The 22,022-nt window shown below is 38.3% G+C and overlaps 1 protein-coding gene across 6 annotated transcripts in view; it reads left to right on the forward strand.

Annotated features, from left to right (window-relative positions):
- Positions 1–22,022, forward strand: part of LOC106944974 (RNA binding protein fox-1 homolog 1-like) — a 515,796-nt gene that overhangs the window by 44,210 nt on the left and 449,564 nt on the right. For 4 of the 6 annotated variants that reach the window (XM_015028333.1, XM_015028336.1, XM_015028332.1 and 1 more), the window contains one exon: positions 16,600–16,713. The gene's annotated coding sequence lies outside the window, so the exon portion shown is untranslated. Of the gene's footprint in view, positions 1–717; positions 808–13,055; positions 13,117–16,599; positions 16,714–22,022 lie in introns of those variants that run through there. The other 2 variants (XM_015028335.1, XM_015028334.1) reach the window with 2 other exon arrangements.

Consider the following 22,022-nt stretch of genomic DNA (forward strand, 5'->3'; position numbering starts at 1 on the left):
TTTTAAACATTGTTTTTAAGTCTGACAGACTCGCCTTGGTCCCTCCAATCACACTTGATGCCATTGTGGTCAAACGTCTCGATCATCAGACCAAGAAACGTTGAACTTCAGCTCTTGGTCTGTTTTGGTGATTGTGGTCTCCCAGTAGATCCTGTGGTAGACCAAAGCCTTGATCACTCATTGATCGTTTCAGATCACTCTAATCAATCACCTTCATCTAAAGTCAAGTTGTTGAATCTTGGAAGCAAAGGTCTTATTAGTAATTAAAGTTACCAGAAAGTTATTGGAGAGCCAATCATTGATTCTAGACAACTGTCCCTCTGGTCTGATTTAAAAGCTACAGTTGGATGTCTGTGGCATAGATGTGGTAGAAAATAACAGAAAAGGACAAAAAAAGCCAGAAAGTAGAATCATTTAAAGGATAAGCTATTGTGGACCTGGAACTGAGCCTTGAATCCTGCAAGGTAAGCAGTTACAGTCAGAGAACAGAATTTCCTCTCAGCTGGTTAGAAACTCTTGAGGTGTTTTGTTTTCTCCATTTTGCTCAGAATCCGGTTCAGCTTTGATTCCATCCACGTGACAGAAAACTGGTTCGAGGTGGACGGTGACGGCGGACCGAAGCTTTTATGGACCCAATCACACTCAGTGATTGGTTGTTGAACCTTGGAAGCAAAGGTCAACGCTGACGTTGTTTAGGTTCTTCTCCGATTGAATGAAGTCCAGTTTGGGCCATGATGAATGCATGGAAACATCTCAGTGCAGCTGTTAATGGGCTCTTAGACAGATGAGGAAGCTTCACAAAGGCAGGTCAGTCGAGTGCGATGATGGTGATGATGATGATGATGATGGTCAAAGTGCATAGCCATGGAGACTGGAGGGGCACAAGGTCGTTGCAGGAAGGTTGGCTTCCAGAAAATATCTTCCCTCCAAACTGCCAAGGTAGTAATTATCTTTTTTCCCTACCTGATTTATTTACACACAACTTCATGTTGGAGGATAAACCGATCGATCATCCCAGCGTCTCCAGTCATAAGTGAACGCGATAAATCATGGCTTTGCTCTCAGGTTTATGAAGTATTGGCCATCCTGCAGGTGTGCTGTTGCAGAGTAGTTGGTGGTCCAGGAGAAAATGTTAAAATGCCTGGATTTTACTCCAATTTATCATTTCAAAAGGTTTTCTTGGTGTATTTGAATGATTTTACTCTGTCTCTTTGAGCAGAAGTATCAGAGCTGCATATCTTGTCAACTTTTGGAAATTCTCGTTTGGAAAAACTCCAAGCCTGTTAGACGTCCTGTGAGAGTAACGACTATCGATTATTATAGTGATCAATTACTCGATTGAATATTCTGAAGATTAATCTCAGAATCTCATTTTTATCCAATATTTTAACTCCATTAAATATGCAAATATGCAATTCCCTTTTAGGTGAGAAAATAAACAATTTATTCCTCAAAATTCCATGAAATAGCTCTAATTTAATGAGCCCTTGAAGATTTGTGGCATGTTAATTTGAATATGATGGGTATAGGACGGAGTGTACGCTGTTTTTTTAGCTAAGCCGTATAGCACAATTTATCATTTTTCTCTCTTTCTACCAAAAACTGGATGAGAAAGTTTTCAGTTTGGTGCTTTAAAGGATAAATTTGTTACCAGAGATTTCATAATTCATTTATGTTATTTCTGTTGTTTTGTTTATTTATTTTGGATATTTAAAATGTTTTCTAGTGCATTGCAGTGTTAAATGTTCACTAGAATTTAAAGTTTATTGAGCTTTGAGACTGTGTGCCTGCATTTTTATGTCATTGGTGCTACTTAGAAATGGTCTGAAAACAACAATATTATCATTTATCGCAATAACTTCTGGGGCAATTTATCGTCCAGCAATATTCATCGTGCTGTACAGATTCTAGATTAATGTGTGAAAGGACTCAAATTCTTTCATCTTTTTTAATGTTTTTTCATCTTGTTGACGTTTTCTGGTGTCAGGTTTGGTGTTTCCATTTCCACGTTGGGAGATTCAAGGTAGTTTCCGTCCCTGCCGTTGCCGGTTTTCTGTTGCTGCAGAAATTGCTCGGGTTTATTCAGCTTCCATCGCTAAAAGACAAAGTCAATAGCTTCTGTGGCATAATGACTGAGTACGCACTTTCCAGCTCACATTAAGGGCTTTTTCTTGATAGATAAAAGTCCCAAATAATGCCTCCTGTGATGGAGTGAAACCAGGATAACAAATTGGCCCTTTGTGATAACAACCCCCCCCGTGAGGTTCCCCGGCGTGAAAAAGATGGACTGGCAGCTTTGAGGAGAGTCAGGTCTGCAGCAGCGCGGCGCCAGGGGAGCGGCTCCGTGCCCTACAGAAGGATGGATTGTGTAGATTTGTAATGGTTCCTCTGCTTTTGACAAAATAACCCAACCTGCAACCTTCATTCTCATTGGTGGAGTGAAAGGGCAGGAGCAGAGGAGCTGGTCTGAGATAAGTGAAGTCTGTCGCTCTGAATGCTGTTATAAATCGCAGCTATCTGAGCTGTGTGTGTGAGACAAGCAAGCTGTCTCCACTGACATCCTCCTTTCGACTTGACATGCAAAAAAACAAATTGATACAAAGCAGAGACGAGCAGCGAAGGCTGAGCAGTGGGAGGTGATGCCGTGCTGAACCGCTGCAGACCAAGCTGCAAAGTGCTTTTCCTGAATTTAAATAATGTGCACACTCTTAAAGCCTGCAGGACAGAGGGATCTGAGGCCTTCTCTAATTAAACTCCATGGATTGTTCCTCCTGATTCGGAGCGTGGTTTAATTCTGCAAAGTGTCTCTGAGACGCAGCGTGATTCTGAACTTTGCCCAATTATTTACCAAACGCTGCGAGGAGGCTTAAAAGTTGAGAAACGTGGTGCAATTTAACCCTGAGGTGTAAAACACCCACCTGGTTCTGACCCGACCCAACCGCACAACCGAGGTGCAGACGGGTCATCTGTTTATTTAAATTTTCATTAGGAATCATTCATACAGCCATCACCCTCTTTATAACAGTAGAAATACAAGACGCTTTTATTCAGATTCTAATTAGACATATTTCTTTATCAATAAATATTTAGGTCAGAATCGAACGACTGAAAAGTTAAACCATAAAGAGACAGAAGAAAACAAAAAACCTGACATGCACATTAGAAATTAATTAAGAAGTTATTTCAACTTGTACTTAAAAAAATATATATATTTGTATGATTCAAATTTTAATTACATTTTCCCTCTTAATTATGTTGTTGAATTATGAAATTACTCTTTAAATATTTAAAAAATAAATGGCCAATTTTATTTAAATGATCACACATGTCACTGTTATCTGTCAGTAGCAGGAAGGCAAATTGGAATCATTTTAAGGAGAAACATTTAAAAACCAAAGTACAGAAATGATGTGGAAGAAAAGAGCAACGCTGCATTGTCTGGTATTTTCGACTAAATATAATTGCAAAAATTGTAATCTTAACAGAAGCAATGCACAAGTTTACGTTGACATAACTTATTTTTTTTAATGCATATATACCACAGTTATTTTAACTTAAAGAACTGAGATGAGAATTGTTTTAATTTAAAAAGTTGCATTCTTAAATTTAAGTCCAAGATGGTTTAAAATGGATCATTTTCACTTCTTCTTCCTCTTTGTTCCTGAATCTTTTTATTTAACCTCTGCCAGATAAAAACACACTTTTTCTTTTGTTTTGATGCTTTTTGCTTTCATAATTTAAAGACCTTCAGTCAGTAAAGGTGGTTTTCTGTCTCACTTGATCAAAATGTAAACAGGTAAAGTAAACAGCTGGAAGTAGCATCACATTCTTCAGATGAACTTATACAAACAATCTTCTGTTTTAGCTATTTAGATCAAGAACTGTCAAAAAATACTTCAGACAATTTCCATTATTTTAGGTTCCCATCGTTGCTTGGAAGTATTAAATTACTTCATTTTAAACAAATAAAATCTGTAATATTTGTTTAATTTATGTGACAGTAAATCAAAAAGTAATAAATATTAAACTTCTGTCCTTTAGCTGGACGTAAGATCTTTAAATCAACCTTAAATCTTCAGTAAAAATGAAGATTACAGCTAAATATAATGTTAGTTATAGATAGTTTGAGTGCAAATCAAATGTTTGGACACTTTGTCTCTGAGTTGATCCTTTTTTTTCTTGTTAAATATATATTTTTTGGCTTGAGAAGGCAGCAGAAATAGAAACAGCCTAAAATAATGAGCTGTAAATGTTTGTTCTGTCATTACATGGTCACAGTGTTATGACTGATTGCTCTCTGTATATTTGCTCGGTACAAAGGTCATTTAAAATGGCCAAGATTGCTTCAGAAATGAGGCCAAAACTCACCCGCATCCCCCAGCTGCACACTTAATTGAACAAAAAGCCCAGATGTAATTATGCTGAGATCCACTGGTGCTGTAACGATGCGGCAGCGGTATTGATCAGCTTATTAACTTACACATTCACACAGTCCAGGCTTCGGCTGCACAACCTGTGGAGCCTTCAGTCTGTTCCTGGGTTATTTAGCGTCAAGTTCCTGCTTTTTAACTTGGACTAACTGAAATTATTTGGCAGTTTTAGATCTGTTTTAGTGACAACTTCATCATGACTGGAGCTGATCCCAGTTTGTCGACTGAACGAGAGTCAACATGTCAAAGTTTGGATCTTTTTGACATGTTTTCATCACTTTTGTTTTAATCTTTATTAATTGGAGAGAACTGGAAGGAAGACATTTTTTATGTATTTTTGATTGATCGAGACTTGGTGTTGGCCAATAAGTTAAGATCGACAACCATTGATTTGGAATTAGTGGCAATAAAACTTGATCGGGAAATCCCCAGATTGGGTCGTGAAAAAGTCAGATATTGACTGTGTGTTATTGTTTTCTTTAAAACTTTTTCTTGACCTTGTTATCTAGTTATCATAGTTTTGACAATTAGTAGCAAAGCACTGCATGCCTTTTAAATCTTTGGATTTAAGATTTAGCGTTTATGTTGATAGTGGACAAAACCAATGCCAGTCCTGTTTGGCTTCTGCCTGCAGCAGAGAGATGGAGGCGTTGCGCTGCAGGAGGTCCATGTGGGATATGGGTAAAAAAACAGATTTGGAGGAATTGACGCTCTTGCATAAAACAATTGGAATGTTATGAAATAATTAGCCTGCCTGTTCTGGAGGTTGAGATGAACCAACCCTGTAATCCAGCTCAGGTGGAGCTAATATTTGTGTCTAATTAAACTATTTTCCCCTTTCTGTGTGGGTGTGCCAAGGCTGCAGCTGCCTTCTCGGTGAAGCGTTTGCCTTTTCGGTAGAATTTCAACCTGCGGCTCATGTTGCAGCGTTCAGAAACAGCAGAACTGCATCATGTTGCAGAGATTGGTTTCTTCTGGGCAGCACCTGCAGCAGCAGCCTTTGTTTTCTTGTTGCTAAGTGCCAAAGAAGTGGAAGAGTCGTCTCTTATGTGTAATGCAAACGAGATTACACAACCTCAGCTGTGTGTTTGTGTGGGTGTTGCCTTGGACGAGAACAGTACTTTGTTGATGAAAGTCGCTCAGAAATAGCAGCGATATCTGACAGAGGAGTTGGACTGAGGAGATGGATGCTCCCTTTTTAACCCACACTCCTACCAAGTCTGTTCTCGCTCTAGAAAAGCCTTTGACTTTTTGTTCTTGTTTTGACCATACACACGCACACACACCATGTTTCTGATGTTGTAAACCAAAATCCAAGCATTAGGTCTCTGACAAAGACTTGGAGAAGGGTATTAATCACATGACCACAGTTCGCTGAACTCTACCTTGAAATATGAGACTCATTTCTCCGGGATAATCAACTTGCGGGGTGAAAAAAGTCTGATATTTCACCTTGAAATGCTTCATAACTCGCCTGCAGGATCTTTAAAGGTGCCACGCTCAACCCTCTGATTATACAAGACCAAAAGAAAAAAATGAAATAACAGCTGAACGTCTGCAGCGCTGCTTCTGTCTGCGTGTGCCAGCAGGAAAATGAATAAACATACATCCAAGCTTATATTAATTAAAACGTAGTTTTTGTGCTGACAGCAGATGGATTATATTGGTTTTGTTTTGGCCAGTTTTTGCCTGCCTAACTGAGCATCCTCTTTCAAGAATGATAATCAATCACCAGCAATGTGGGACAACTTCATAAAACGCATCAGAGACGGTTCTGTACGTCTTCCTGAAGCGCCGCGTCCCGACAACGAGCCACTTGGCGTCACTTCTCATCGCTACGTTGTGCTTTCTGTCAAACTCAGCGTCATTTTGGGCTAGTTATCAAAAATCTAAGTGTTGGTTGTGCCAGAATGTATTGATAAAACCCTCTAAGCTGTTTAAATCCCTCTGGGATTTTGTGATTGTTTTTGTGTTTTTTTATTATCCAAAATCAGATTTTGTGGCGTTAATTTAGAAATATTTGTGGGAAATTGTTGCAATATTTGCGCTAATCTATGATGTTAAATGTGACTGTTACTCACTGTATCGACATATATAACTATAACTAGACATCAAGTCAGGCTGAGGCAGCAGACACGTGAACCCAATGTTTTGACCAGTTTTAGGAGAAAAATTTGCAGCAAAAGGCAGCTGCTGTTTTGACATGGTATTAGCTAATAAAGTTGTTTTGATAACTTTTGTCTCTATTCCAGGTCGGATATTAGCTGCTTATAAGGTTTCCACAGAACTGCTAACTCTGTGTGTGCAGGAGTCTTTTAAAGGACTTTGAGAAGTGCAGATGCCATTTTTTTACCTGCAGTGCTGCATCATAGCCTCTGCAACCTAATGTCGAAGGTGTTATATAACGCTTTATAAGGCTTTATGTGCTCCAACTCATATCTGTGTGTTTAAAAACGAAGTTGACAAATCTCCCTCAAGTTTAAGTGCAGTAGATTGTTCCCTAACTCAGAAGATAAACATCCTCCACATTGTTCATTAGTTCGGGATATCCCAATTACTTGGAGAGACTTGAGGGTAAAAACTGACTATGCATGAAGGTGGTTTGATGTTAGAGGTCAGAGTGGTTCCCTGATGGTTCCACGTCCTCGTGCTGAGCAAAGCCTCCCCTGTCACCTCCACTGTTTCTCTCTCCTCAAACAGCACTCTGCATTCAATCGTTTCAGGGGAAGCTGTGCCCTTCCTACCAGCCTACTGATGTTTAATTCATTCCCAGACGCCCGGGGGACACTCGTAACAACAACCACCAAAAAAAAGAAGACAAAAGGGAAGAGAGGGGGAGTGAAAGGGAAGAAAGATGTTAGAATTAAATGTTTGCTCTGCATTTGCTATTGGCAAGTGTGTAATGAATGAAGGGCCCAAAACAAGACCAAGGAGACTTGAGGCATCTGAGAGGAAGCATGGGGGATGGAAGGCTGCGAGGACAAATAAATCCAATTTCCTTGTTGTGACTGGCTTCAGGGTGCAGGTGAGGGCGGCGGGGATGCTGCTGGACACCTTGACGTGCTCGCTCTTAATCAGAGGTTGATTAGGCGCTCTTTCAGAGCCATGGATTAGCGGGCTCCCCTCGGACGCTGCTAAATTGGTCGGATGGGAGAGAAGGCAGCGCGTTTAGCACCGCTGTTGCAACTTTTGATGTGTCAGTCAGGGAGTCTGGCATGGTTTGCTTTTATTGACCTTGCAGTCTTGATTTGTGACGGATCCCCCGGTGCTGGGGAAGGTGGAAAGTGCTTGGGAGGTGGGCGAGGTTAGAGAGAGACCGGGCTTTTGGAGAATTTCCACGTTGTGCTGATCTGGGAGAAGCGGCCACATGCTCTCCTGTGATTCATAACAATAAAGGAAGGAGGCAGGACGGCGACTGAAGCCCCGACGCTTTCTGAAGATTATTGCTGTCATTTTTGCTTTGAAAGCAAATTTGGCAGAAAGTCCCTTGTAGAACTTTTTATTGGAACTTTTTCTTTTTGTTTAGTTATGGAAAGAAAAGTACGCCCATCACTGATATGAGATATAATGCAAATTACCTCCTTATCAGTTTCTAAAACACTTTTTTCCACATAAACTGGTGCAACTTGGGTAAAGATGGATCTGAACGAACCGCAAGAACTCTGGATCAATATTCTTTAGTCGGATGAAACCAAAGCAGAGAAGTTGGGCCGTGACGCTCAGCACAAGCATCTTATATCAAAAAGAAAAACAGATTGTTTGAAAGGGACGTTAAATTGTGCTGTAATTAAATTTTTCCCTAGACGTCGTGGTAGCAGTTTGTCTTGCAGCGAATCTGAAGAGGCCTCTGACCGAAGACGTTTGCTAGAAGAGAGTCTGATGACTGTCATGCTAACAGCTGAATATCTGAGCAGCAGATATTCAGAGCGACATGCAAGATAGAGGAGATGATTTTAAATGATTTATTCCTTAATATTGATGAAAACGTTCTTGCTCCATTATTTCACTTACAAGACATTTTTACCATAAGAGAAATAATCTGCCAGTGGAGCAAGAACTGAAAATAAGCTCCTATAACTTGCTAAAAAAGTTACTTGTAAGTTAGTTTTGTCTTATTTGAAGAAATTTGCACTGGAAACTAGACCAGAAATAAGATTTTGTGTTTTTGAAGTGCAGTTTCACCATTTAGTTCAGGTGTGGGATCTAAAAGTTGCAGGATTTTATCCCTCTAGTAATGCAGTTTGAGATCACTGTTCTAAACACAGCAGGAGATCTACATCAGAATGGTCCAGTCAAAGTCCAGATCTCAACCTGTCCAGCAGGAACTGTTGACGAACTGAAGTGGTAGATGGTAACCTAAAAGTTTTCTTTTTCTTGCCCTGTGTTTACAGTTGCTGGTTTTCTGGAGTAACCCCGCCGTCGCCCCTCTCAGCCATACATACGCGTTTGTGTCATTTATGGATTTCTGATTAATCACGGCCTGCTGCTTTTTCCGCTGTCAGGCCGCTTTGCAACCCCTTCACAGAAGGAACGGCATTATTCATGTTGTGCTGCCACAGCTATTAATGTAATGAGTCAGGCTGTTAATGTGATCCAGACACAAAGGTGTTCTCTCAACCTGAGCTTTTTTTCCACCTGCAGACAGGAGACCTCTGCGCCCTACATAACAACGATGTGATGTGTCATCGCTGATTTATTTTGCCCTTGAACCTCCTAGTGATAGCACCTAGTGGGATAGCCTTTAAAAGAAGAGCCCAGAGATGAAATGAATGCTCTGTTCCAAACTATTGAAAGACATGCGCTACAGCTAAAGGCTTTTAGAGGGAGTGCTGTAATCTAAAATGTGCTATATTTCTCCCACATAGCGGCAGCTCTGGGATGGGCTGATCAGATAGCCTGAGATTAATCTGACTTGACCTGTGAGCAGCAGTCACTGCCTTCTGCGTCGCCGGCCATGAGAGGAATTTGCAATAGATTCCACAAAGATAGAAATCAATTTGAATTCAGTTGAGGCTCCTCGCAGCGATAAGGCGTTGCCGCACCTACATGCGGACGCTCAAATTTCATAATGAATAGATAAGGATTAATGTAATTTCAAACTGTCACCTCCTGCCAGACGGGATGTCATGAACGGCTTATCGTCGTGGCCTGATTTTTATTTACATCCAGCAGCATAAACAGCCCAGTTTATTCAGGTCCTCTCCATAAACATGGCTCCATGGTAACCATCCTCAGTGTTTAAAGGAGCCTTATTAACTCTGGGCAGATCCGCATGTATTTAATGTTTGCTTACAATGCAGCAAATATCTGCCGTGTTTCCTGTGAGGTCATTTGGTGCACTGCAAAAACACAAAATCTTACCAAGTATTTTTGGTCTAGTTTCTAGTGATATTCGACAAAACTAACTTACTAGTAACTTTTCAGCAAGAGATGGAAGCTTGTTTTGAGTCAATAATTTCTAAATATTGATAAAATATTATTTCCACCCGCAGATTATTTCACTTACAACATGGGAAAAATGTCAGGCATAAAGGAAAATAACCTGCTAGTAGAACTAGCACCTTTTTTTAAAAAAAAAAATTAATAACTATTATGCTTCCTTGAACAGAATTTTATAGGTCTATGGTTTATTCAAAACATGTTCATCACATTTTTACGGCTTCCGTCACCAACTTAGCCTTTACACTCACACATGAAAATGACTGACGCAATTATACACTCTTACATCTTTGAAAAGCATTGGTAGAGCCTCCTGTGCAACTAACAAGAATACAGCAAGTGGTTTCTGGATGGAAAGTCGACAACAAAACACTTGTCTTTTCCAGCAGCCATTGTGCAGTGCATGCATCAGTAAAAGCAGCTTACCAAACATGCTGGAGCTCGGTTTGGGTTGCTAAGTAACGGGCAGAGTTCCATTCTGGTTGCTAGGTAACTGACTGGGCTTTGCTGGGGTTACTAGGTGAAGGGCAGTGCCTGCTGATTTATGACGTTACATTCTGAAGGTTTTTGAAGCCGTTATTTTCCGGACACCTGAACATATTAACTTATTGCCAAAAACCCACTGAGTGTTTTGGTTTTTGTTTTATTTGAAGCACTTTGACTGTTTTTAAATGCAGCAGAAACCCAAACGGATGTACAAAAATGTGAATTTAGCATAAAACGTCCCATTTCAAACAAGCTCCTTCGTCCTGGAGAAAAGTTACTTGAAAGGCAGTTTTGGCTTATTTCAAGGCTACTAAGATATTTGAACATGAAAGTAGACAAAAATACTGTTAAGATTTTATTTTTGCAGGGAAATTATGGGTTGATTGAGTGATGAAGACGAGGTTGGTCTTCCAGAGGGGCAGAGCGTTGGTCCAGGTTAATAGGTGTCCTCCTGGGAGAGATTAGCAGGAGTTAAAGAAGGTAGAGAGGGAGGCATTAAAATTCAGTCTGATAATGTCAAATACTTTAAAGCCTATCTTTTATAATCTCATTGTCACGGGCCATTTACAGGTTCTCGGTCCAAAGCTTTATGAAGTTCCCTGAGCAGGCGTTAAAAAAAGCCAGAATTCCTTTGAAAGAACATTTCATTTGAGCTGGATTCTGCAGCACCGTCCATAAATAGCCAGCCATCTGTTTCCTGCTTCTGCAGCAGCCAAACACCGAGCAACAAAACATTCTCAAACTGAGTTTTGATCGAGGAACAAAGGAGGACCGAAAGGGCTGCGCAGCACTGTCACTGAAGCTCCTGTTGGACCAGAACCCAGCCAGGTGTCCGGCTTCTGAAAGCCAGCGCAGGCAGGCGGGAAAGTCTCTGTAGAAGGGGAATGCCACTTGTAGTGGAGTGGACCTGTGATCGATTGGGATGTGGAGTGGCTTAGCCGTACCTCTGTGTGTCAATAGCTTCAACCTCTCCCTTCAACCCTGCGATAAAACAGAGGCTCTCGGCACTAAACCTCCGCCAGGTTCACCGCTAAACCTCCCTGCCTGCTCATATTTTCATCTCTGGGTGTTATGTCGTTGTTGTTGTTGTTGTTTTTGGAGCTTATTCAGCTGTTGACACGATCCTTGGAGACACTAACAGCTGAAGTGACGACACATTAGGATGCAGACCACAGCCAGCTGGATTGAGACGAGGGTTTAATTGGCTTCATATCAGGGTTAGATAGCAATGCTGTTGACATTTGATTAGAGGAAAAAATAAATAAAAGAACAAGGTGACTTGATATCGAAGTGATAAGCAAAAATCCCAACCCGATCACATCAATACTTTCCTCAGGAGCACGGAGGTGTCTAACCTTGTAACCAATGACAGTGGTTTTGTTGGCTCACTGGGAGTTTTTCCACAGAGCATGCTTCGTCATTTATTGGTGTGTGCAGCATCTGTTTTCCTTACAATCATTCCTGTTGCTCTTGAAACCCTGTTGACCTACAGGTCCAGCCGCATAAATACATTTCTGAAACATTGATGCTGACTATTTCACAGCTTTCCAAATCCCTCCATCAGCTTTTCAAATTAAAGGTCACCTCTAAGCAGCACTTAATGGCTTTGTGTCCGTTTCTCTGGCAGCTGTGCAGGGTTTTTAGAATCTAAATGGTAAGGTTCAACACCCCTAAACTCAGATATAGGTTTAAATAGGATTTTAAGAAAGAATATCACAATTACTGACAGACAATAACACTTTCAAATATTAGAATAGAATAGTTGTTGATCCATATTCAGCCTTTTTCATCTGTCCTGGTTCAACACTGACTTACTTTAAACAGCAGTGTTGCAGTCTGTTAACCCAAAAAAGTTTTTTTTTTAAACTTTAATGTGAAAAAGTTCTGCAGACTTTGAGATTTTCTAATTTCAACAGACTCCTCCTAATTAATCTTACTCAAGAAAACATCTGCCATGAATATATGGGTCAGTCTCCATTGTAAAGTTTTATTTATTTTGTTTTTTAGGGGTATGCATCAAACAAGTACAGCAATTTAAAGTTGCAACTCCTAATCTCTCTGCAGTTTGTATAGTGAGTCCTACTTTGTATTATACTTCGCATTGTTACATGTAATTTATTGTATTTTTTCCCTCTCGTTTTAAATCCCAGTAATCTGTTGACTTCATGAGTCTTAATTTTCCACAAAAAGTACTGAAAAATACTGAATTATTGATAATTTTTGTTGTTCTAAGAACAATTTATCAAGATAAATAAGTAGCATGGATATCCTGACATGATCAGCTCAGAATAAATACTTAGTAATTAAAAAAGAAGAGTTTGAAATTATTTTGAATGAATTTAAAAATACTTTTTTTTAAATTCATTTAAAAAAAAGTGAAATGATGAAACCAATCATGAAAAATATTTATCAAATACATCTGCACATAGAATTATACATTGTTCTAATTCCATATACACAACATTCATTGAATTCCCTTACAAAAACAGCTAATTATGTCTTGTGTTTGGTATGTGCAAGAATGACCAAATAACTACAATGTAGAATAAAAGAAAAAGTCGTTTTGCTATCTAGCAGTAAATAAGAGAAAATAACTAACACAGAGGCTAACTCGGTTAGCACATTTTGCACTACAATGCAAGATTGCATTGTAGTGCTTCATTTCCCTTTCAATGTTATCGTTTTTGTATTTTATTTTGAAAAACCGGAAATGCACCGCTCGCTTCTGTTCTGTTGCTTCACCAATGCTAACTGCATGAGAGTAAGATTGTTGCGGCATTATATTACGTATATTTTCGTTCATTTCAAATACGTATTCCATGTCTGTCGGAATGTATGCTAAGAAAATATTTTTAAATTGTCACAGTGTGTTTTTTTGCCAAATTTATTTGGCTAATGAAAAGTTTAGGGCGCCTTGATTTGAAATTGGTTAGCTAAATCTATGTTAACTGGTAGCGGCCATTTTGTAACGTCACCTTTCGGTTCTAGACAGTCAGACTGCGCGGTGTGGGCATGTCGAGACTAAAATGGTTAATTTTTGTCTATGACAGGCATGCTTATCTTGTTAAACGGTGTAGAATATGTTTTTGTACATTGTGTTAATGTGGAAACCTATAAAAGCCCATTTCTGCCACTCTGAAACAAAGGTTGGCTATGAGGTACTATCCCTCACAAATAAGTCGTCAGCTTTACAATGCTATTTTGTATATATTAATATTCATGCTTGTCATTTTGGATTACAGTAAATTCTGTCAAAGAAGCAAATGTCAGTGCATATAATTTGTGTCGTGTAAGTTTTAAAAATGTAAGTCTTATCTAAAGAAAATAAGCTCAGGCATGCTAGTCACTAGCCTCCAGGAAGACCGTGGTATGAGTTACTGCCAGGCTCTTTGCATAATATAATATGCACAGGAAGTGAGTGTCGTATTCAATTTTTGTGAACTGTAAAAATATTTGGGCACCAACATAATTTTGTGTTTCACTGTTTACCACAAAAACTTGAATTTAAGTCCCATCCCTCAGCTTTTAATTAGTGCAATGTTTTGTGCTCCGTGGTCCTTGAGCCCCCTCCTGCTCTGCATGTTTTACATGTTTTCCTGCTTCAACACACCTAATACAAATAAATGGGTCATCTCTTGGGCTTTTAATCAGGCTCTGCAGAAGTCTGATAATGATCCATTCATTTGAATCAGGTCTGCTGGAGAGGAGAAACATGCAGAATATGCAGTGTGGGAGGTCAGGATTCAGAAATGCTGGATTAAAGGGCAACAACATCCAAATTTCATATGTAGAATCATGTTTTGTGGTGTAAATCCTGACTCTGCTGTGAAAATTATGACAGATTAATTAGCATTGTGCTCAGTGTAACCTCTGCCATGCTACTATCTATCTATCTATCTATCTATATATATATATATATATATATATAATTATTTTTTTTCTCCCTGTTCACAAGTGACACCATGTAACAGTCATTTTAGACAGTCACTTAGAGGTTTACTCACTTTGGTTTTCAGCAGTTTTTTCACATTAATAGTTGTCTGAGTTGTGTGCTAGATGAGGCTAAATATAAAGGCATGCCACACTGTTCAAGTTTATTGTTTTAAATATTTTTCAAAATTCATTCATCTGCTTCCCTGAAATCCAAAATTAAGAGGTGTGAACACTTTTGGAAGCCTCTAATCATTCATCAGTCTTCAGTATTTTTCTTGTCCCAGCTATAATTCAGAGTTGTTTAATTGTTAGTGACATGGCGACTATTAAAAAACTAGAAACAAGATGTATGAGGCTGTTCAGGAGGCCTGTGTTCTGTGGAGGGGAATAAAATCCTTTAGTAGGAACTAGGGGCTGTGTAACATTGAAAACTTTTGCATGGCCAAAACTTAAATACGGCAGTAAAGGAAAAAAAAAGAAACAAAAAATCTCTTTATGAGCTCTTTAAATTTTTAAATTATGCAAAACAGCAGGTGCTTGGTTTTACTGGGCAGAGCCAATGAACAATCCTGGGGCTTTTTTTCTGTAAAATTAGCTATAAACCAGCTCCCTTAGAATCCAAAACAGAAGGAAAGTGGGTTTTTAATAAGGGTGGTGCACCATGCCATCATAACACTTAACATGTTTTAGTGTGAAAAAGGCAAACAATGCAGGAAGCTTTAATTTTATGAACAAATGTTTGTTGGTTATTTCTCAAACATCAGTCCACCTTCTGATGTTTCCATGTTGAATTTGTTCCTTGTTTTAGTTCAAAGAGTGCTTTTATTGAAATATTCCCTACGCAGCTCGCTGTGAGTTTAACTGTACATGTTAATTACAGGTGTGTTGACATCGTGTCTCTTTGTGCAAACTTATCTTCATGCCCCACAGCTCCCTCCAGTCCTACCCAAACGCCACTCTGTCTTCAACAGAGAGCATATTAGTCTCCATGGAAACCCATTTTTACCAATACTTCATTGGCGCCAAATGACCCTGTGCCGTTACTTAGCTTCTCGCTGCTTTGTGTGGACGTGTTTTCTTTTGGAGATTAAACGTTCCAAGGCAAATTGAGGTCTTGCTGGTTTTTATCGCCTGGATATTGAATAAGCATATGCGGGGAAATACCAGAACGAGGAACAGCAACACTCAGAATAAAAGCAGATTGATGTGTTCATGCGCTTCTTGGGGGCCCGGGGATAACGAGAAGTATAATGCCAGAGGAACTGCACAATTTTATCAGGTGGAAGCAGCGTGTGGAAGTTAGTGCCACAAGTAATTGGCTGTTAGGTGATATTTTACAAAACGAATAACCCTGGCTCTGTAGTACAACATGTCATAAAGCAAAATGTTTCTTCAAATTAGTTAGCAGACATTGAAGGGACAAATTGTACAGGCACACATGGTTTCAGTTGTGCCTCATAGTCTTTCTTCTTCTGCATTTTGCTTGAATTTATGTAAAATAAATCTAATTTATTCCCCAATTAGCGTTTGTATTGAGGTGTCACCAACAAAGTATTCTGGAGCCACGTGTAGACCTTTGCTGGACAATAAATTATCCCAGAAGTCATTGTGATAAATGATAATATTGTCGTTTTGAGACAATTTTAAAGTAATACGATGGTAATGACACAATATTGCAGGAAGATTTAACATGGAACTGGAAGACATTTTTAATAACCAAACTAAATAAAACAACAAACGAGAAATAAAATGAATTATGAAGTCTTTGTAAACAAAGGGGTAGTTGAAACAAAAAAAGAAGACTTTAGTCATCCAGTGTTTAGTAGAACAAGAAAAACGATAAATCATAGAAATGGAAATTATTGAGCTTCTTTTAATTTATCAACATGACCTATAAAGCAACAAACCGTCGGCACCAAACCGCAGCAGACCTGCAGAAAGTCCAGTGTCCCATTTGTTGCTGCTTGACCTTTTAGCATGAATATTAATGTTGGTTTTCAACTTGAAGCTTCAATTTATGGTCAAAAGTAATTAAATGTTGATTAGCGGTAAAGTTTAGAACCAGTTATGTCAGTTTTATAGTCCTCTGTGGATAATTTATTGTTGGTAAAATGGAATATTTCAAAATCTTCTCCCTTCATCACCTGTTGTCTTTACAGGGGGGATTCTAACCTCCTTTCCCCCCCAATAGTCCCAACTATAACCATGTTTGGCTTCCTGCTGCTTTTACAAGCCTGTTGTATTGAAGAATATTTGTTTTGCGGTTCCTTATGGAATATTTACGCTCTTTTCTTTCCCAAAATGTCTGCAGATAATTGCTTGGAAAGAATCACCCAGGAAGGTCAGCCAAGACTCCCGCTGTAGGTGCCAAAGTGAGATCTCCAGGACTACAATTACTCTGGCTGCAGAGCAAAGTGAATGACAGGTAGGAAATAATTCATATGAATCACCTGCTGTATTATGAATAGCCACCTGCCGAGAGGACATATCGCGGTCAGTTATCCGCAGAATTGCTTCTCAATTGCCCTTTTTTGTCATTTGTTGGTAATTGCCTTATTCTCTTGATAATATGATGAAATTAACCTCGGAACATTCCCTCCTTATGACATTTATGAGACAAGGTTGAAGTTGACGTCGTGGAAGTCACGAAATTATATTTAGATTATTGGACTCTGATGCCGCTTGGCTTCTTGTTTGATGTCGACACTTTAGATTGGTTCTCCTCGCTGCCACTCATAAGTCACACTCTCCATTTTAACAAAACATACAACATTCAAGCCGAACGAAGGACATCCTTTGAAGAAACTCAGGATCACTCACATGCATTTTCTATTTGGGGTACATCTGACCTTGTAGTGAACAGACATAAAAGGCTGTCAGTCAAACCATCACGCCGTCTTTGTTTCCTTGTGATTGTCATTCTCTAGAGGAGTCGAGCAGTTACAGACTTAAATCTAGCGATTCTGTGCTCCTGGCAAAATGCTTGTCTGTCCTTCTTTCTACCAAACTCAGCAACTGCCTCAGGGTAAGGTGGAAAGAAGGTGAAAACAAAAAAAAAAAGGAAAAAGTTGGGGAATGGATGTTTGAGCCGTTGGAGAATGCAATCAAGGCTAGCAGATTGTTGAATAGTTCAGTTTGTTTTTCTTTTTTTTTTTCCTGGATCAGTTCGATGTAACATGCTGACCTTCAAAAGGTTTTCCTGTCCAACTTGTAACAATGAATGTTTGCAGTTTAGAGTCAAATGGAGAGTAAATATCTGAGTTTCTCTGAGAACCCATGAACTGGAATGAAACTGTAGCTTCCAAGCAAAGTGGCTTCTCTTTAAATATGGAACAAAGCCAGATGGCAAAGTCAGCTCTGCAGAGAGGCGCTTCAGGTTTTAAAGAAAGGAGACCAGGGGACTTGTTCAGGTACCCAGCGATCACACACCTTTATGCTGCCTGGAAAAGTTTAGTTCTGGACTCCAGGAAGTGGGGTGGCTTTCGTTCAGGCTGTGGATGAAAGTGGAGCAGATTTTCATCACTTTGGGTTGGTCATGGAGTCTCACATGCTTTTTCTGAATCTGACAGTCTTCTAGCCCCGGGTGTTAAAAGGAACCTTTCTTTCATATGAACCCGTTTCAGCCTGACGTCACGCGTCTTCCTGCTGGAGAGCAAAAAGCTGCTAGTTGATGATGACTACCATTGGTGTTAGCTAAGTTCTCATTATACGCACTAAATCTTAAATGGACGCCTGCTGTATTAAAGAAAAGGGATGAAGTGCTTTGCTACTGATTGTCAACCTTACAACCAGATAATGAGGTCAGGAAAGTTTTATTAACACAAACATTAGCCAGGAAGATGGAAGTAGGTCAGGTATGCTAGTTTTGATAACCTTTACATGTAGATATGCTGTGGAATTTGTTGTTTTTTGGTTCAGTTACAAAATAAAAAATGATCAACACACCACTGACAGATCATCAGTGGAGCAGGTGTTTAAATTAGCTCATCTAACCCTACTTTGTTAGCTTAGCTTAGCGGTAGCTAATCTACCACAGCGATCACTTATTAATAATCGCAAAATAAACATTAAACCTAAAAGCATAAAACTGTAATGGACTGAATTTTCTGTTCTTTCTGCTGGAAATGTTTGAGTGTTTTTTGGTGTTGAATCCTGAAACGTGTAGTGGCATTGTTGTTAGTTGCTATGGCAACTAATCTGTGTATAGCGTAGCCGACACAGGAAGTGAGGAAAAAGCTGTTTTGAGTTGTTCTTTGATGGTTTTTCTGTGTTATTGTTCTCAACTCAGTCAAAATTGGGTAAAATCATTACATCTAGCTCACAATATGGGGAGATTTAAACACTCCAGATGGCAAGCAAATCAGAGGGATTTTCTTATTTTAATGAAGTCAACTAAAGAAAATCTAATCCATTTGACCAAAGCCTTGAAGTTGTTAATGTTGCAGATATGCAGCTGAGAAATAGAGGTGTTTTTGTAGCGTCTTTTGAACTTTGCTGGTAATTTTATAGATAACTGCTGTTGGTTTTGCTTTAAGCAACATCAGTTTTAAACGGTGGAGAATCTTCAGGTGGCTCCTCTTTCAAACTTTTACCAGAACAGTGGAGAAATAATCTGGAACTGTCTGGTTTCAAGTGAAAAACAGGTGCTAATGGTAAAATTAGTGTGTGGAATATAGGAGACATAAAAGAAATGTCTGTGATAGTAACATTTTTAACTGAGTTGGATCCTTTATTAGGAGTGCTACATGTGTAATATATGCAAACATAAATTACAATAATTAGTGCAATAATGTACATTTTCACACTTTTCCCACAAGTCATTATAGTCTCATTAGCTAATTTTACTCCCTCTACAAACCGTTGTCCATTTTGTTGATTACATTAATTTTTATGTACAGTCATAGCAGCGCTCTCTTGCTAATTACATAAGGAAGCAGCTGTTCTAATTTAACAATATTCCTAATTTTATAATAGGTTGACGTATGTAAGGCATTTTACCTCTGCTCTGCTTATCACAGCTTTGCTTTCAATGCTAAATTAATTTCTACAGTTGTACATTTACTTTATACCCCTGTGATCATAATGGAGAAATTTCTGGTTGCTGTAGAAATGTTTGTTTCAATGAATACTTTAATTTAAATCATTTATTTAATTTATAAGGGTATCTTATAAGCAGATTTGCATTCATTTTGGCCATTATTAATTATTATTATTAAAGATATGAACAAGTAAACGTATATTGGTTCATACTGATGTAACAAAATGTTTGCACTGGGTTCATCTTCTTTGATCAGAGTCTGATTGGTGATCAAAATAGTGACTTCTTAGGTTTTTTTTCCTCTGCATTAGTGGTAGGGTTATAAGACTAAAAGAAAATAATGCAATATTAACTTTGATTAACCCACATTTTCCTGACTTTTCTTTCCTTACCATGTCCCCTCCAGACTCTTTGATCTCGGCCATTAAGGCCAGTTGGCAGAATGCATCATTGATATGCGGAGCGTGAATACAGGACACGTGAAATATGGTTTGCTGCCAATTACTGCGTCCAAACAGTCCGCTGCATACATTGATATTGCGATTCAAAATAGGACTCAGCTCTAATTAAATGTTTTAAAACAAAGAATTCCCATTTGCAGTCCATAACTGCATCATAAAACAGCTGATGCAATGTTTTGATTCATAAAAGGGAATAAGCTTTTGATTCCATTTATGTTCTCTTAGGAATGGCATCTTTTATTCTTCCAACACAAGAAAAAATAAAAATCTGTAGATACGATTTCTGATCGGTGCCTCGCCAGAGATAAGCTCTTAATGTTGATTAAAAATACTTCTTGTTGCTCTTTACTGGCGAGGGATGCTTTTCATTCCTACACATTGATTAGATGTTTTAAAAAATCAGTTTGGATAAAGCTAGTAAGTGTTTTTCTTCTATAAAATAGGAAAGTATAACCTGTGTCCTTTTGAAACTTGTTTTAAAAATTGGTTTTCATGTTAATATCCCAAAACATGCTGCACTTGTTGCAGTAATCAAGTTAGAACTGATTCTGTTTCTATAGCTACACACAAATACATGTTAATTAATTCAGGCTGTATTTAAAGTCAGGATGTATTGGTGTGTGAAATCCTCATTATGAGAGAAAGATCTGGTCTAAAATGATCAAATAACGTTGGAACACTATCTGCTAAAACCTGCTAAAACAGCTGGAAGAAAAGAAGTGTGAAATTAAAGGGTGAAAAGAAGTGAAAGATGATTCTGTTCTGCTTGTTCTTCCAGGTGCCCAGAAAGTAAAAATACATTTAATAAGTTTGGCGCCTTTTTAAAAATGGGCTCATCATTAGAATGTGACCAGCAAGGGTCCAACGGTGAGAAAAAGGAAGAAGTTTAAAATTTCTTTGAACATTAAAAGTTGGCAGAAATAATTTGGGTCTTTTATTTTTCTTAGAGAAGGACTTCATATTCAGACTTGCAATAATAAGTAGTTAATTTTTCAGCTTCTTTTAGACACATTGGAGACGTTTCCAAGACAAATCTCAAAGCTTTCAGTCTCGAGTCTTTCGCCCCAAAGTGTAATCTAATGGTAAAATCTATGGATGCTGAACTCAGTAGGTTTAGGATCAGTGTACATTCAACTGTATGCACCCAATTCATGTGATTTTAGAGCTATTTAATATTTAGGAAGTGAAAAAAAAACACTTCAGACATCAAATTAATGGCAGTTATGCACCTGATTGCAGTAAGTAAACTTAATAGTTTTTATAAAATCACGTTTATGGAACGAAATAAAGGTGCAAAAATAAATGTATTCTATAGAGAAAAACAATTCCTAGTCCTGGGATTCCTGAATAAATTCAAAATGCTCAGAAATCCATCGTCCACTGTATATATATTTTGAATAATTCTTTAATGTTTTTTTTTATTTAAGAAAAAGCCATGCAGCTAAGCTAACCTAAAAATGGACAAACCTAATTTTGTTTAAATATAAACTGTTGTAATTTAAAACAGTTTGGAACCTTATAGGATTGTTTTAAATAAATGTTATGTTTGTTTACGCTGTTCCTCTCGTCAGTCTCATAATTTGGGCAGAATCTGTAGACCGTTTGAATAGAAAAATTGGTTTCTGAAATAAATCGGATCGCTAGACACTGAAAGATTCACATCTCTATTTTTTGGAGTAATTGAAGTTTTATGGTGTGTAGTCATCCCACACTATAAAAAAAGAACAGTTCATACATCATTTAAAAACCCCAACTTAATGGCATCTATGCACATTACTGCAGTATGTAAATTTGACCAGAGCTTTTATCAAATCACTTGATGCGTCAATGCTCTTGCAAATAACCTATTTATTAAATGAAATAAAACAAATATATGACTTAATAGTAGAAATATTCAGTTAAACTGGAAACTTAATCCTCAGTGTTGTAGTTTAATCAAAGCCACTCGTTATGCGAGTCTTGTGGGCGCAGCAGAAGGGGACGTGTTTGTCGGCTGCCACACCCTATGCATTTCCATTTTCAATTATACATGTCTGCAATTGGAAATTAACATGGGGGACATCATAAAATGCTTGATAACGGAGCTAATGCAATTACATTGGAGTGATTAAAAAAGGTTGAATAGGTGATCTATTACATTGATCTTAAATGCATTCAGATTTAATTTAATTTAGCAGTACTATAATGCTGTAGTTAAAATATGTCCTATTAGTGTTTGGAGCCTGTATGTATAAC

This window comes from Poecilia latipinna, unplaced genomic scaffold, assembly GCF_001443285.1.
Source record: "Poecilia latipinna isolate Pla-1442-1.1 unplaced genomic scaffold, P_latipinna-1.0 Scaffold121, whole genome shotgun sequence".
Taxonomy (NCBI): Eukaryota; Metazoa; Chordata; class Actinopteri; order Cyprinodontiformes; family Poeciliidae; genus Poecilia; species Poecilia latipinna.